Raw genomic sequence first — 15,303 nt, 5'->3', positions numbered from 1 at the left:
GATCATACTTTGAAAACATATTCCTATCCTCAACGGAGACAGGGCTGTAAACATTTCAAAGGTCACCTAAGCGCCCGATGACCAAGAAGGACAGAGCTAACTCAGGCCCCAAAGTCAAGTCCTTAATTGCTTCCTGATAGGGGACGCACCCTTTCTCCCACACAGCTGACTAGAGGATTTCTGGGGACAGGAGGGCTCCGAGTTCTCAGGCCCAGGGACGCTCCCTCCTAAGAGACTCCGTGAGATATCCCTCCACTCAAACAGCGCTCCCCTACCCGGGCCAGCAGTCCAGCAGTCGGGGTGCGGGCAGTGGGCGGACACATCTAGCCATGGGGCCCGCGCAGAGTTGGGAAGTGCGCGACCACCACGGAGGCAGCCAGTTCTGAGGACAGAGCTCAGCTCCTCCCCTGCTTCCCCTAAGCTTCCAGTTCATGAGCTACTCACGGGTGTAAGTGTGGAGTCTCCACAGCCAACATAGCCTGAGAAGACTGTCATGAAAAACAGAGAGGGGACAGACAGAAGGACTCAGCCCGGGGCGGCGGGGGTGGGGGGGTGGGGGGGTGGGTGGTGATGTAACACGGCACATCAGTAGCTCCATCAGTAGCTCCGGCCTTCTCTACATCCTCCTCTAGCCTCCCATGGTGCCTAGCTAGCCTCTCCCCCCCTCCCCCGCCTCCTCTTCCAGGAAGCCCCTCTTGGTTTACCTCTGGTCCTTCTCGGCAATTTTGCCTCACTGTCTCCAAACATCCATCAAGTTTCTGAGAGAAGCGGTAGACCTTAAATCCACACTCCCTCACTCTGAAGCAGGTAGGGGCAGGGGCGTGCGCCTCCAGGCAGGATCCTGTCCCCTCAGTCTCAAGCTTTCTGATGCAGAACAGGGGTGTAAAGGTCTTTTATTCACTCAACACGCCCTACACTCTGGGCAGGACCAGGAGTGAGGCCTTGCCTCCTACCCAGCCCTCAAGGCTCAGCCCAAGTGTCACCTCTGAACCCCGCAGCACCTGCGAGCGCGCGCACACACACACATACACACACACACACACACACACACACACACGATAGGTTGGGCAAGGTTCGCAGGAACCACCGTTTTGATGACACAGGCTCTCATGACAGTAATCCTCCTCGGTTCACACCCTGAGCTCACACAATCAGACCCATCCCTAATACCCACCCCCCCATAGACACACCCCACCTTACTGACGCCCCTCCCCCACGATGGAGGAGAGGACCATTTTACAGTTAAAGAACTTGAGTCTCAAAGAAGTACCACAGGCTGCTGAGATGACTCAGTGGGTAAAGGGGCTTGCCCAGAAGCCTGAGGACTTGGGTTCAATTCCTGGCACTCTTCTCTGCCCCATACCATGATCCTCCTCTGCTGCCCCACTCTCTTTCCAGACAGACAGACCCGGGGTCCGCCCCTCCCTGGTGTGCCTTCCAGCCTGGTGCTTGGCACAGAACCATCTGTTCAGTGAAGGAACGACTGATCATCAGTGGGAGCTAGCTCATCCTGTGTGTCGGTCAGGGGAATCCTGGTGGAGCTAGAGGGGTGAGGGGCCAGGGATGGACACCGGGCCCTGGCAGCGGTGAGCGGCTAAGTACTAACGGCCATCAGGGATCCCTGGGGAGGGCTGTGTAGCTCAGAGTCTGGGGTGAGGGTGCACCCTCACCATCACAAATCAACAAAGACACGGAGCAGGCTGACGGTGGCTAGAAAGTCATCCCCGAGGGGCAGATTCTGAGCTGCTCTGGGCCGGTCCACGCCGACTCCCAAGCACCCCTGCATACAGCTGCAGGCCAGGCTGGACCACGCGTCCAGACTCGGTACTTCTCCGGCCTAAATGCGCTCCTGCCAAGCCCTCAAGTCCTTTAAAAGGACTCCCCCGGAACCCACCAAGACACGGGGTGTCTGCGGAGCCCAGCCCTGGCCGCACGCCTGCCCTGCGGGGTGGCAAGGAGAAAGTTGGCCGCTTGAAGCCTCCACCTAAAGTCCCGGTTACTGATTAACCAGCCCCAGCGCTTCTCTGTGCGCGGCCTGGAGACGCAACTCGTCCCAGTGGAAGAAAGTCCAAGTTACACATCTTTGTCACCACGGACCGGGGCAGTGCGCGCGCCACCCCAGAGGGCGCGACCCCGGGGCAGGGCGCAGGCTCCAGCGCCAGCCGCAGGCCCTCCAGGGACAGCTCTCTGCAACAGGCGCCGTCCCTCCGAAAGCAAAAGGCCACCGCTTCCCCGCCAGAGGAAGGTCAGCTTTGGCCTGCACGGGCGCGATCCCGAGGCACGCGCGAGCCGCGGACGCGCGTGGGGGAGCGGGGCCAGCCCTAGGCGCCCTCCGCCAGCATTCCCCGGCCGCAGATGCAATGGGATGCCCCCCAAGTCCGCAGCCGGACTCGGCACGCGGCTCCTCCCCGCTCTCCGCTTCGCCCTCCGTCAACTTTGCCAACTTTACACGCGGCCCCCGCGGGCAGGAGTGGGCGTCCCCGTGCGTCTCCGCGCGCCCCCGAGCCCGCCCGCGCGCCCCCGCGCCCTCCGCGCACCTACCGCAGTGGCCCGCCGCGCCGCACCTGCCCGCCCGCACCTGCCGCGGCGCGCGCAGCCTCGCCGCTGGGGGCGGGGCTCGGGCGGGAAGCGCCCCGTCGCCGTGGCAACCGCACCCGATGGCGCCTGCGCAGAGCAGCGAGGGGCGGAGCGCGGGAGCCGGAGCCGCAAGACTGCGCGAGGCGCGTCCCCTGCTGGATCGAAGCGGCATTGTGCCACGGTCCCAGCCAAGGCACCTACTGTGTGCCTTGTGGGGTGACAGAGCATTGCCCACAACTGCTGCTGTGCATCCCTAACCAGCTGCCTTATTCATATCATTGAAACTGCGGTTTCTTTTTCTTCTATTTTCCTTCCTCTTGAAAACAAAACGATTTCTTTTATTGTTAGATATGTGTATGTGTGCACGAAAGTGCCGGTGCCGGCAGAGGCCAGAAGAGGGCAACAAATCCCCGGAAACTGGAGCTGGAAGATGTTGGCTGCCACGTTGGAAATACACTCTAGCGGGGGGGGGGGGGGCGGAGGAGGTTTACGGAGAGGAAACTGGGAAGGGGGATAACATTTGAAATGTAAATAAATAAACAAAAAATAAAATCAATTCGAGTCTTACAAAAGTGGTGCATTCCACCACTAACTAGCTTGCTTGCTCTCCCTCTCTCTCCCTCCCTGCCTCCCTCCCTCCCTCTCTCTCTCCCCAGAGGCTCTTCCTATGTTGTTCAGGTTTGAGCTCCTGAATTCAATCCATTCTCTCTCCTAAAGTCCCTTCCTTCCCCACCACCACCCCCAGTAGCTGGGACATCATTGGAACCCTACCTACCCTGCCAGCCCGTGCATCTTTGCTAAGTACCTTTAGTATGTTGGGCTCTGGGGACTCGGCTCTGAGGCAGCTGGCGGATCCAGGTTCTCATGGGAGAAACATCCATGGGTAAATTGAATCATATTTATGACACATGCTCCCCGGGGAAATGGGACATGGTTTATTCTTTTATTGTAAAAAAAAAAAAAAAAGCCTATCTTAGTCAGGGTTTCTATTCCTGCACAAACGTCATGACCAAGAAGCAAGTTGGGGAGGAAAGGGTTTATTCAGTTTACACTTCCACACAGCTGTTCATCACAAAAGGAAGTCAAGCAGGGCAGGAAGCAGGAGCTGATGCAGAGGCCATGGAGGGATGTTCCTTACTGGCTTGCTTCCCCTGGCTTGCTCAGCTTGCTCTCTTATAGAACCCAGGACCACCAGTCCAGGGATGGCACCACCCACAAGGGGCCCTCCCCACTTGATCGCTAATTAAGAAAATGCCCCACAGCTGGATCTCATGGCGGCATTTCCTCACCTGAAGCTCCTTTCTCTGTAATAACTCCAGCTTGTGTCAAGTTGACAAACAAAACCAGCCAGTACAGCCGGGTCATGATGGTGCATGCCTGTGATCCCAGTACTCTGGGAGGCAGAGGCAGGCAGATTTCTGAGTGCGAGGCCAGCCTGGTCTACAGAGCAAGTTCCAGGACAACCAGGGCTACACAGAGAAACCCTGTCTCAAAAAAACCAAATCCAAAAAAAAAACAAAACAAAACAAACAAACAAAAAACAGCCAGTACACAGCTCAATCTCAAGAAAATAGAGCTTCCAGAAAGCTGTCTGCCACTCTCCTGCTTCCTCTCTGCCTCCGATTATTGGTGGTGGTGGTGCTGCTGGGTGTGTGTGCGTACATCTGCGTGCATGTGTGTGTGTGTGTGTGTGTGTGTGTGTGTGTGGCTCATACACTCCTTTGAATTTTGACCCTTTTGATGTAAGGGCTAATGCCTTGCATAATTCCCTGGGTCCGCCTGAGGCTTCTCTGGTTCACAGTGACAGAGCCCAGCAGTGGTACGGGTCATCTGGATGCCATGGACACAGTAATCACGTGGGGCTATCCCAGAGAATGTCAGATATGACCGCCATTCCCAGGGGGGGAAGTCTTTGGGGCAGTTCAAATGGTCGCTCTGCAAGATGGGGTCCTTCCAAGTGCACCTGAAAGCAGAGCTTTTACACAGTTTGTTTGTCACTATAAAAAAAATGTTTGGTGAATGTGATGCATCACATCTTTAATCTCAGCACTCAGGAGTCAGAGGCAGGTGAATCTCTCAGTTCAAGTCCAGCCTGGTCTACAGAGCTAATTCCAAGACATCCAGAGCTATACAGAGAAACTCTGCCTCGAAAAACCAAGACCTTCAAGAACATATTAAATAAAATTAAATTTAAAAATAGTTTGTGACCGGGCAGTGGTGGCACATGCCTTTAACCCCAGCATTTGGGAGGCAGACCCAGGCGGATTTCTGAGTTCGAGGCCAGCCTGGTCTACAGAGTGAGTTCCAGGATAGCCAGAGCTACACAGAGAAACCCTGTCTCGAAAAAAACCAAAAGAAAAAAAAAAAAGAAAAGAAAAGAAAAAAAAGAAAAAGAAAAAGAAAAAGAAAAAGAAAAAAGTTTGTGTCCACTCCTGTCTAGAGATATTTCAGAAAGGTATTTGTGCGCCCTCCTGATTCACAGTGCCTACCTCAGGGCTGGGATATAGTAGGTGCTCAATGAACTGATGTGTATGACTGGCCAATCTGTGATGCCCCGCTATGTGTCGCTTCTCTTCCAGAAGCTCTGAGAAACTTCCCATATCTCTTATGCAAATCACTTCTTACAAAATGTGTGTCAGAATTCTGAGGAGCCAGATGTTTATTTATTCTCTGCTCCCCAGACAAGGGAGTGTCCCCTCCTCCCCCCTCCCTGCACACTGCCATTCTGTCTCTGAATATAAGCTCTGAAGGGAACAAAGCAGTGTCTTTCCCACCACCCCCACAGACCCCGGACCTAGATGTGCCGTGACTACCCCACTCCTATCCCGTATTCTGCCAACTCAAACCAAGCTGAGGAAGCGCCGAAGCGAACCAAACTACAACTCCCAGAAGCACCTGGGTCCTCATGGGCGAAGACTTCCTGGGAGACAGGTTAGACGCCTTCACATTCTCTTGTGCTCGCCAGGTGAGAGGCTGCCAGCCACACAAGCCCAAGGATTACACCCTGAGCAGGGAGTGTCAGGTTCCACATTCTACCCGGAGCCAGAACCCCAGGCTTGTCCGTTCTGGTACACAGAGGACACACACCCCAGGGACTGTCCCAGAATCTTTTTATCTGCCACATCAGCCTCCTCCAGGAAGTCTGTGGGGATTGTTCTAACAGCATTTGCAGTAACAATGGAGATTCCACAGCGGCTCTGCCCAACCACGGTGCAGAGGGCCGTGAGCACCCGGGTGGTCAGCGGGACTGCGCACAGTGTATGTCATCTGACCGTGGGGTGATGTTTTTACCCCCCCTACGGACTGGGTGGCCCTAGAAACCATAACTACCTAGCAGGGCCCTGTTTTAGCCATTCTTCGCTTTTTGCTTTATTTCATTGCCAAGTTCAATACAACTACTCTGAAACTTGTGTCAATCCTCCTGCCTCAGCCTCCCGAGTGCTAGGATTACAGTCCTGCGTCGGATGACCTATAGGTGCTGGGGACCAGACCCATTGCTGGCCGGGGAAGCACTCTACCAACTGAGCCACATCCCGTTCCTTCCTGGGTTTTGATGGTCAGAACCAATCTAGTCTTTGAAATGTTTTCTCTTGACTCCAAACCTCTGCCGTACTGCACTTCCCCACCAGGAGGACCTTGACCTTGGCTGGTCTATCCTCGGCTTAATGACCATCCCTCCAACCTTAGCTTTACAGTCAGTTCACCCAGGAGCCTTCTGGATTACCGGGTGGAGATGAATTCCATACTCAGACATAACGATTCAGATACTGAATCAGATACCTCAAGGTGGAACCGCACTTAGAGGACACAATTCCGGGCTCTTGGTCACCAAGGATGGGCCCTAGTGTGGTTTGGGCGTGAAACCTCAAACCTATAGGCTCTTATGTTAGAGTACCAGTTTCCTACCTGGTGACGTCGTCTGGGAAGGTTGAAGAAAATTTTAGGACAGTGGTTCTCAACCTGTGGGTCGCGACCCCTGCCGGGGCCATTTAGGAGTATCGGGTGCGTCCGATTTTACATTATGATTCATAATAGTGGCAAAGTTACAGCTATGAAGTAGCGGTGGGTTCATTTGATGGCCGGTCGGGGGTCAGCACAGCATGAGGAACTGTGCTAAAGGGTCGCCGCGGCGGCGTTCGGAAGGTTGAGAGCCGCTGCTCTAGGACGGGGAAGGGGAGGAAATGAGTCACAAGGGGAAAGGAAGGCCCTGGGGTTTCCTGGCCTGGCTCCACTTCCTGTCCAAGCTTTGCTTCCCCAGCCGGCCTCCCACTCCGTGGCTACCACGCGTTTCCCCCCACCGTGAAGGGTTGGGCCCCTTCGGAAGTGTGAACCCAGAACCAAGCCTTCCTCCACTAAGTTGCTTTTGTCGTGCTATTCACTACAGACCCGCCCCTCCAGAATCATCCCTGGACTCCGCCTCCCGTTTCCATGGTAACTGATTTCTAAGAAAAGGGAGAGTGTCCCGGGTGCCCCTCCTCAAGATTTAATTTCCCTGAAGCCCGGGGGCGTGTGGGGGGGGAGGATGCTCACTGGTAGACAACTTGGTGGGTTTTTTTTTCCTCTTCTCCTTTAATTAATTGAAATCTATTCTTGCAGGGATTTTGGTCAAAAGAATAGGGACCTGAATCATACTTCCGGCCGGAGGAGACGTGATCTAAATTATGGTTCTGAGACAGCAGGGACACCATTATCCTCTCGCGATGTCTCACTCGCTCTGCCAATTACCTGAGTAGGAAAACAGAACCCGAAGATGCGTTGAATGATGGCGCGCGCGCGGGGGGTGTGAAGGGTGGAGTGGGGGGTGTGGCTCAGTGGACAGCAGTTACCAGCCCTGGGTTCGATCCCATCTGGGATGCTGCGGGACTGCATGGTAGGATGGAGGCAGTGGGTTATCCTCGGCGTCGGCGAGGATTCAAGGCAAGCCTGAGCTAAGTGAGACTGCGCAGAATAAAATTAAGCGAGGATGGACAAAATAACTCTGCCTTTAATGAGACGCACGCTCAAATAACCCAAACTGCACCCATGGGTGCTGCCGTTCAGACCGTCCTCATGAGCCTGTCGGCGGCCCGGGTCCCTACCTGGAAGCCTGCTCCGTGTGAAGGGGTGCTCCAGGCATGCCTGCCCCTGGTCCTGCTCTCCTGGCCTGTAGCTGACCAGCCCTGACTCTCTTCATCCCCCTCCTACAGGTCCCTCCAGCCCACCTGACCTGCTTTCTCCCAAACTCCTTTTTTTATCTTTTGGATTTGGTTTTCCGAGACAGGATTTCTCTGCCCTGGCTGTCCTGGAACTCACTCTGTAGACCAGGCTGGCCTCGAACTCAGAAATCCGTCTGCCTCTGCCTCCCAGAGTGCTGGGATTACAGGCGTGTGCCACCACCGCCCGGCTTCTCCCAAACTCCTATAGTTTCTAAGTTCACTGGGAGACAAAGAACCCACAAAGGGGACGCTGAGTTCCCCAGTAGGGATGATACTAGTGAAACTAGCTCTGTACCAAGCCAGGGGATTCTGCCTCGAGGACCACAGCCCTTTAAGAGGCGATGCCTCTTCAGCCCCCACCCGCAGAGTGGAATCTCGATCTTGCAAACAGAGCCCCGGGCAAACTTGGGCGTGCTCAGGCGTCTTTGGGGGAGGTGACTCCAGTCCAACAGGAGCGAGGGAAGACAAACTTGGAGAAAGTGAAGGAAAGGGAACAATTACAGGAAAGGCCCGGTGAGGCTGGCCAAGCCTCAGCTAGAAGCCGCGGGAATTAGCCCACGGCAAGAAGGTGGAGCGAGCGCGCCCTCTGCTGGCGCATCCTGCAGCGCTGGCTTCCTATGGAGCCGGGGAGACTCAGGAGTGGACGCTTGGATACCCAGCTTGGGCACCAGTATTTAATAGTGGCTCGGGTACCCGTATATGTGCCTTCTCCTACCCAGGAAAACATCCCCTCCCCGCCCCGCCCGCCCTCATCCTATCTGAGGCTGGAGTTTCCTTCTGGGTCCAGCCCATCCGTCAGCCCAGAGTGAATAGCTATTGATTTCAGGAAGGAAACCTCGCGGGTGAGTACACATCCGTCTCAGACCAGCTCCTCACGTGACCCTGCTCTGCTTACCAGTCTGAAAGTGACCTTTAAAGCGCAAGACATCTTTCTAGGCCAGAGCAGGGGAGATCACATTGGAGAGGTAGCCTTAACCCAACGTGTGGGGTTCCTGGACAGAGGGAATATATGAAGTGAGGAGAAAGATGGGGTTCGGAAGAGGAGCCGGACTGGCCTCGGGTACCGCTTAGGGGCCCTAGCCGGCTTCGGCGGAGTGCACCTGGAGCCCTGGAACTGCACATCATTGTGTGTTGGCGTCTCTGTGTGGTTTGAAGCTTGAATGTGGAACACAGCCTTCCAAACGTTAGGTGCCCCGCTGTAGGCCAGGGTCTTTGTAACTGCGGAAACCGAGGCACTGAAACATTGTATAATTTGTCCCAGGTAACAGAGGCAGCAGCCCTGGTTGAGACAGATACAAGTGTCTGTGTTGTGGAGGACCCCGTCCTCAGGTCTCTCCCGGGCAGTCTGGTGATCTCTATCTCTATGTATCTATCATCTCTGTCTATCATCTGTCTATCGATCAATCGATCGATCTATCTATCGATCTATCTATCTATCATCTCTCTGCTATTCCCGTGGTTCAGCTGCTCAGCCACTGTTCTATCTCACCCAGCTACTATCACCCAGGTCCTGACTCCAAAAGCCCTGGGGATACACCACACACATACACACACACACACACACACACTTCCTCTCGTACTCCCAGCAAATCTGACCAGGCTGGCTTCACCTTCATGGCTGCCGCACAGCTTGGCCACTGCTCGTTCATGCTGGGGCTCCCCCACCCCTGGAAACCCTTCGTTCTGTATCCCACCCACCCACATGGCCTCTCTGCTTCTGCCGATGTGCCCAGCACGTGCTGGCCTCAGGGCCTTTGCACTGTTCCACACTCAGCCCGTAGTGTTCCTCCCACACTTTCCACATGGCTCCCCCACCTCCACCTTCAGGTCAGACTTGGCTGCCTCATGAGGCTTTGTAAGATTCCACACAAATTCTCTCTCTATCCCATTATCTCATACGTATATCGTGGGATATATGTACATCCCATTACATATGACACTGTCTCAATATGCTTTATATATTCATTTATTTCCTCCACATCTCTTCCTAGGCAGGGGTGGGATCCACCAGAGAGAGGCTGTGGCTGTTCAGTTCCTAGCACCTAGGACAGACCGTAGAGAGTACTACATGCTTAATAAGTATGGGGGGGGGGGTTGGAAAGATAAAGATGGAAGGAGAGCTACATGCGTGAGGGGGAGGGAGGGAGGGGGGAGAGATGATTATAGATAGACAGATGGATAGATAGATACATACAGATAGAAAGATAGATGATAGACAAATAGATGATAATTGGATAGATGATAGATAGATAATAGATGGATGAATGGGTGGGTGGGTGGGTGGGCATGTGGATGGGTGGGTGGATGAGTGGGTAGATGGAGGGATGAGTGGGTAAGTGGGTGGATATGGAGACCATGTCTTAAGGCCCTGGCTTGTTTACATTACCCTAAGCTCCTTGAAGAAACAGATTATTATGTCATGTTCCCTACTGTGTTCTGTTGAAGTTGGGGGTCACTGTGAGCTCAGAACTTAACCATTAAAGGATCGAACTCCAAACACATTCAGTCTATAGACAAGGACATCTGAGCCCACAGAAGAATAAGACAACTTCACATCTTAAGTCTCCGGCTGCCACTTCTGTGCCCCTCTGATGTGGGGCTCACATCTTGGCTCTTGGATCACGTTGTGTTCTGACTGGAGCTGGTGGGGCAGTTGTTGATACCCTAACGGTGGTGAAGTCTGCAGGTCACTGGGCTGCCCAGCCTCTGACTTAACTCCTCTGTATTTCCAAGAACTTGAGGCTGAGAGGCAGAAGCCTCAACTGTGCCATCTGTGAATGGAACCGAGTCACTCTGCTAGCCGGGGTTCCTTCAGCTGTAGGGACCAGCAGAGTGACTCTGCAGGTAAAGGTGCCGACTGCCAAGCCAGTCAGCCTGAGTTTGATCACTGGGATGTACAGGGTGTATGGAGGGAACCAACACGCACACTGTGACACCCTGCCCCTCCATGCATAGAATTGTTAATTACACTGAGGAGTCAGCTCTAGAGAGGAGGAAGTCTCCACTCTATTCTTTTCAGGCTCCCTGTAGGTGGACCTCGGGAACCGGAGCCTGGCCGGATGTGCTTTGGGGTTATAAAGCCTCACTTAGTTTTCTGGGCACCTGTTCCATTGCGGTGATTTTCTCAGGTGATTAGTCTTTTCAAAGACTCAGAAACACCAGAACAAGCCGGGACAGTGGAGGGCGGGGCCGCTGGGGCCCCATTCCACAGTCTCCTGGCCTGGAATTACACCCCTGAGATCAGCTGACCCATGGGAGGTGTGGGTTCTGGTGAGAGGGCAGAAGCAAGCCCTTTGTCACCCAAGGGATGATTCCTGGCCAGCAGCCTCAGAGAGATTTCTAATCCCAGAGTGAAAAGCTCCCTCCACTTGACCACGCCCTACTGCCCAGGCTGATGCTTTTCCACCCACCTCCACGTGCCAGGATAGAGGCACATCCCCCATCCTGGCTGCTCTGTGCCACACACACCTAGTGCTGGGATTTAGGTGCTCCTTATACACATGGAGAAACAGGGCCGTCTTGCCCAGGATCCCAGGTGAGGGCTGGGATTCCTAGCCATGTTTAAGTTGCTGACAGAGGTTTCAGAACCTGACTCCTACTACAGCAGCCCCAGATCGTTTGCCATTTTGGGGGATCCCCTGGAGACAGCTCAGGCGGGCTCTGCCACCTCCGCCAGCACTAGGACAAGTGGACACTCCTTCCCGCGTGGCAGGAACGCATCTGCTGTTGCTTAGGTAAGGCTCTACTTTAAACGCCGCGCTTTTTGGTTTTTAATTTAATCTTTAGAAAACTGGTCTAGATTGCCTGTCACAATAGGGATATGCCCCTCAAAGCTCCCTGGGGGGAAACTTACCCCTCAGATTCCTGTGTTAATGGTGTCTGGAAGTGAGGCCTTTGGGAGGTCAAGGTGCCCTAGATGTGGTCAGGAGGGTGGGTCCCTAAGATGGTTAGTGTCTTTTGTATGTAGAGGAAAAGAGCCATGTGAGATGCTGTGTGGTAAGTGCTTGCAGTACATGTTACATGCAAGCCTGAGGACATGAGCTGCCCCTCCCCCACCCATGTAAAACACCCAGGAGATGCTGAGTGTGGGTGCTGGCCTTTAATCCCAGCACTCAAGAGCAGAGGCAGGACCATCCATCACTGAGTTGAGGCTAGCCTCATCTGCATATGGAGTCCAGGACAGCCATGCCCTGTCTCTAAAACCAAACAGACAAAAAGCCCAGCGTAATGCATGCTTGTAATCCCAGCACTGGGGAGAAATGGGTGGACCTGGGGCCCAACTGTCAGACTAATGAGTGAGCGCCAGGTCCCAATGAGAAATCCTGCCTGAAGAAACAAGGGGGAATGCACCCGAGGAATCACACCTGAGGGTGACCTCTGGCCTCCGTATGTATGTGCCACCGTGTTCATGCCACGCACACACATATATACACATACCTGCACACTATGAAACACTGGTCAAGAAGGGGGAGAAAAAGGTGGGGAGGCACACAAACCAGACATCTGGCCAGATGCCAAGCAGATGCTTCACAGTGCTCTTGGTGTTCCCAGTTTCCCAACACCATGAACCAGATGAACATTTTTTTTTTTTATAAATAACTCAGTCTGCAATATTGTGTTATAGCAGCAGAAAGTGGCCTGAGACAATGTCAAAGACTAGCAGACTGTCAGGAGCCATCTAGCAAGCGCTAAGGATAGCAGATGCCTTTCCTGGAGACGGTCCACTGGTTTTGAATGGTGTATGATGGGTAAAATTCAGAGTTGCAAGGTCTTCGGAAATCCTTCTCTGTCATGATTGAATTAGTCTAATGATTCCTGGGCGTTAGTCTACCCTACTAGGCAGATTTTCTGCAGCTCAAGGAATATGTAGCAGTGCTATCTAGACAAATTGGTGATTTTATAATTCCTAAATGATTCTCTAGAATTCCTACTAAATTTATGCAGGTGATTTTGAACCCTCTATAGATTAAAAACTGCAATTAGCAGGTCTGTAAACCTTCCTGTGTCACAGGCTAATTGTAGTAGGATAGAAAACAGGTGTGAGACAAAGTTGTGATCAGTAACTTCACTAGGGTGGAAGGCAGGCTTGAAGCAAAGCGGCAATCAGGAAAAGCATTCCTTCTAGGGGAGCTGGGAAGCCATTCTCTGACAACGCAAGGTCAGAAACTGGGAATGGGCAATTTACTGTAGGTGCAAGGACAAAAGATAAAATATTGACGGGATTTATCTGTACAGAACTTCAAAACTAATGAGACACTAGGCAGATGATTTGCCTCTTGACAAAACCATGATAACTTAAGACATAAGAATTTGTCTTGTGGGCTGGAGAGATGGCTCAGCAATTAAGAGCACTGACTACTCTTCTGAAGGTCCTGAGTTCAAATCCCAGCAACTACATGGTGGCTCACAATCATCTTTAATGAGATCTGATGATGCCTCCTTCTGGGGAGTCTGAAGACAGCTACAGTGTACTTATATATAATAAATAAATAAATACTTTGCCGGGCGGTGGTGGCGCATGCCTTTAATCCCAGCACTTGGGAGGCCGAGGCTGGCGGATTTCTGAGTTCGAGGTCAGCCTGGTTTACAGAGTGAGTTCCAGGACAGCCAGGGCTATACAGAGAAACCCTGTCTCGAAAAAAAAAATTTTTTTTTTTTTTTTGTTTTTTGGATTTGGTTTTTTGAGACAGGGTTTCTCTGTGTAGCCCTGGCTGTCCTGGAACTCACTCTGTAGACCAGGCTGGCCTCAAACTCAGAAATCTGCCTGCCTCTGCCTCCCAGAGTAATCTGCTGGCATGTGCCACCACTGCCCATAGATGTGTAGTCTTAATGGAAACTCTTTTAAACATTCCTGCCGAAATTTCTTTTTCAATTTATGATGACCTTTGAGAATGTAAAGATGCTTGGAAGATCATGTGATCTATTCTCCTGAGAAAACATAAATACCAAGAACAACAACCAGAGACATCTTTTATTCCTACTCACAAGGTTTCTTTCATGTAGCAGTCAAAGGTAGAAGCTTTTTCTTTCTCTGAGCAGAAGATTGGGGCTTATTCGTTCATCCAGAATGAGGGATTATTTTTTTCTGTGTTGGTGCTTGCTCAATGAAACCCGCTGTTGGGGGACTTTGCTGCATCCACCAAATATGTGTATATGTATATGTACGTGTATATAATGTATATGTATTTGTATAGGTATATGTAAAGTATAGGTGTATGGACTTAAGTATGCACAAATACTTGTGGAGTAGATTGGCTAGAACGTGTGTATGATGTGTGTGTATGTGTGTGTGTGTGTTATGAATGTATGTGTGTCTGTACATATTTGTGATTCGTAAAAGTATTTTTTTTCCTGTGAGCATGACTTTCTTTTCCTAGTTCACAAAGAGTTAAAGTTCTAAGCCTCCTTCCAGCCTGGCCAGCCAGAGGGGAGGCTATCAGGCAAGAGAGAAAGGAACTCTTAAACAATGAATCCTTTTCTTAATTCCTCGCTGTTGCCAGCAAGAATCAAATACCCAATGTCTATCCGGCTGTCTGAATGTACTCCTAAGAGTTAAGAGAGTTCAGAATTGCTCACTGGGCATTCTTGCCAGCTTCCAGATAATAATTAAGTTTGTTCCCTCGGTAATATTGACCCCATAAATCACCTGTAGCTGTCACTGGGGCCTTCTGCTATCAGCAGGACCCCAAACCTAACCCTAACCCTAACCCTCCCCCATCTGAAACTTTTCCAAAGAGAGAACTTGTGCTGCACAGATCAAGGCCCCACATTCTCACCAGAATCCTGCTGGAGACTGTGTCTATGTGGTTCCCCATAGTTCCTAGCATGGAATGGTCTGTTCCACCCCCACATGATGGTCTGAGGAGACGTGACACTTGATAGCAGTGAGAATCAACCTAGAAACAAGGCAGTCCGGTGGGACAGGAACAGATGGATCCACAGACTCCCAAGGAGCTACCAAAACACCATCAAATCCTAGTCCACGCTGAACACCGGACCTCCATGGCTTCCATGGGGAGGAGTTTGCCAATGGGTGGGACAGTGCGACAAATCCAGCCTGGGAGTATGAGGTTCAAGAGATGCCACTCTTTTGGAAAGGTCTGTCCTTTTGGACAAGGGAGGCGTTATTTTTCTTGTTGTGGTCAACTGCCTGACAAGAAGGGACTTAAAGAAGGAAGGGTTTGTTTTGGCTGACAGTTTGAGGGTACCCTGTTCATGGTGGCATGGTGGGAGGGGTGGACGGTGGGAGGGGCGGCGGCCTGGGACATCTGCAGTATGAAGCAGGGGGCAGAGACCGATGCTTAGCCTACTTTCTCACTTCTCTTCAGTCAGGGCCCAGCTTCGTGCCGCCCACTTTCAGGGTGTGCCTTTCCAGTCTAGATTGCTCCTCACAGGCACTGAGAGAGACTTGGGTAGAGGAAGTCAGGCACTTGTGAATGAGCGAGTTAATGAATGGACCTGGTGTGTTCACCTCGTCACACCTTCTTCATCTCTCACCTCGGCTTGACCCCCTAGGTCAGCAACATTCCCG

At 52.4% G+C, this 15,303-nt stretch overlaps 1 protein-coding gene across 1 annotated transcript in view; it reads right to left on the bottom strand.

Moving 5' to 3' along the window:
- Positions 1-2,590, bottom strand: part of Kiaa1671 (KIAA1671 ortholog) — a 139,624-nt gene extending 137,034 nt beyond the window's left edge. The window contains 1 exon segment of the mRNA XM_052167488.1: positions 2,542-2,590. The gene's annotated coding sequence lies outside the window, so the exon portion shown is untranslated.
- Positions 2,591-15,303: the final 12,713 nt, after the last annotated feature.

This window comes from Apodemus sylvaticus, chromosome 22, assembly GCF_947179515.1.
Source record: "Apodemus sylvaticus chromosome 22, mApoSyl1.1, whole genome shotgun sequence".
NCBI lineage: Eukaryota > Metazoa > Chordata > Mammalia > Rodentia > Muridae > Apodemus > Apodemus sylvaticus.
Note: the sequence above shows the minus strand (reverse complement) of the source record. Positions and strands in the feature narration are given on the sequence as shown.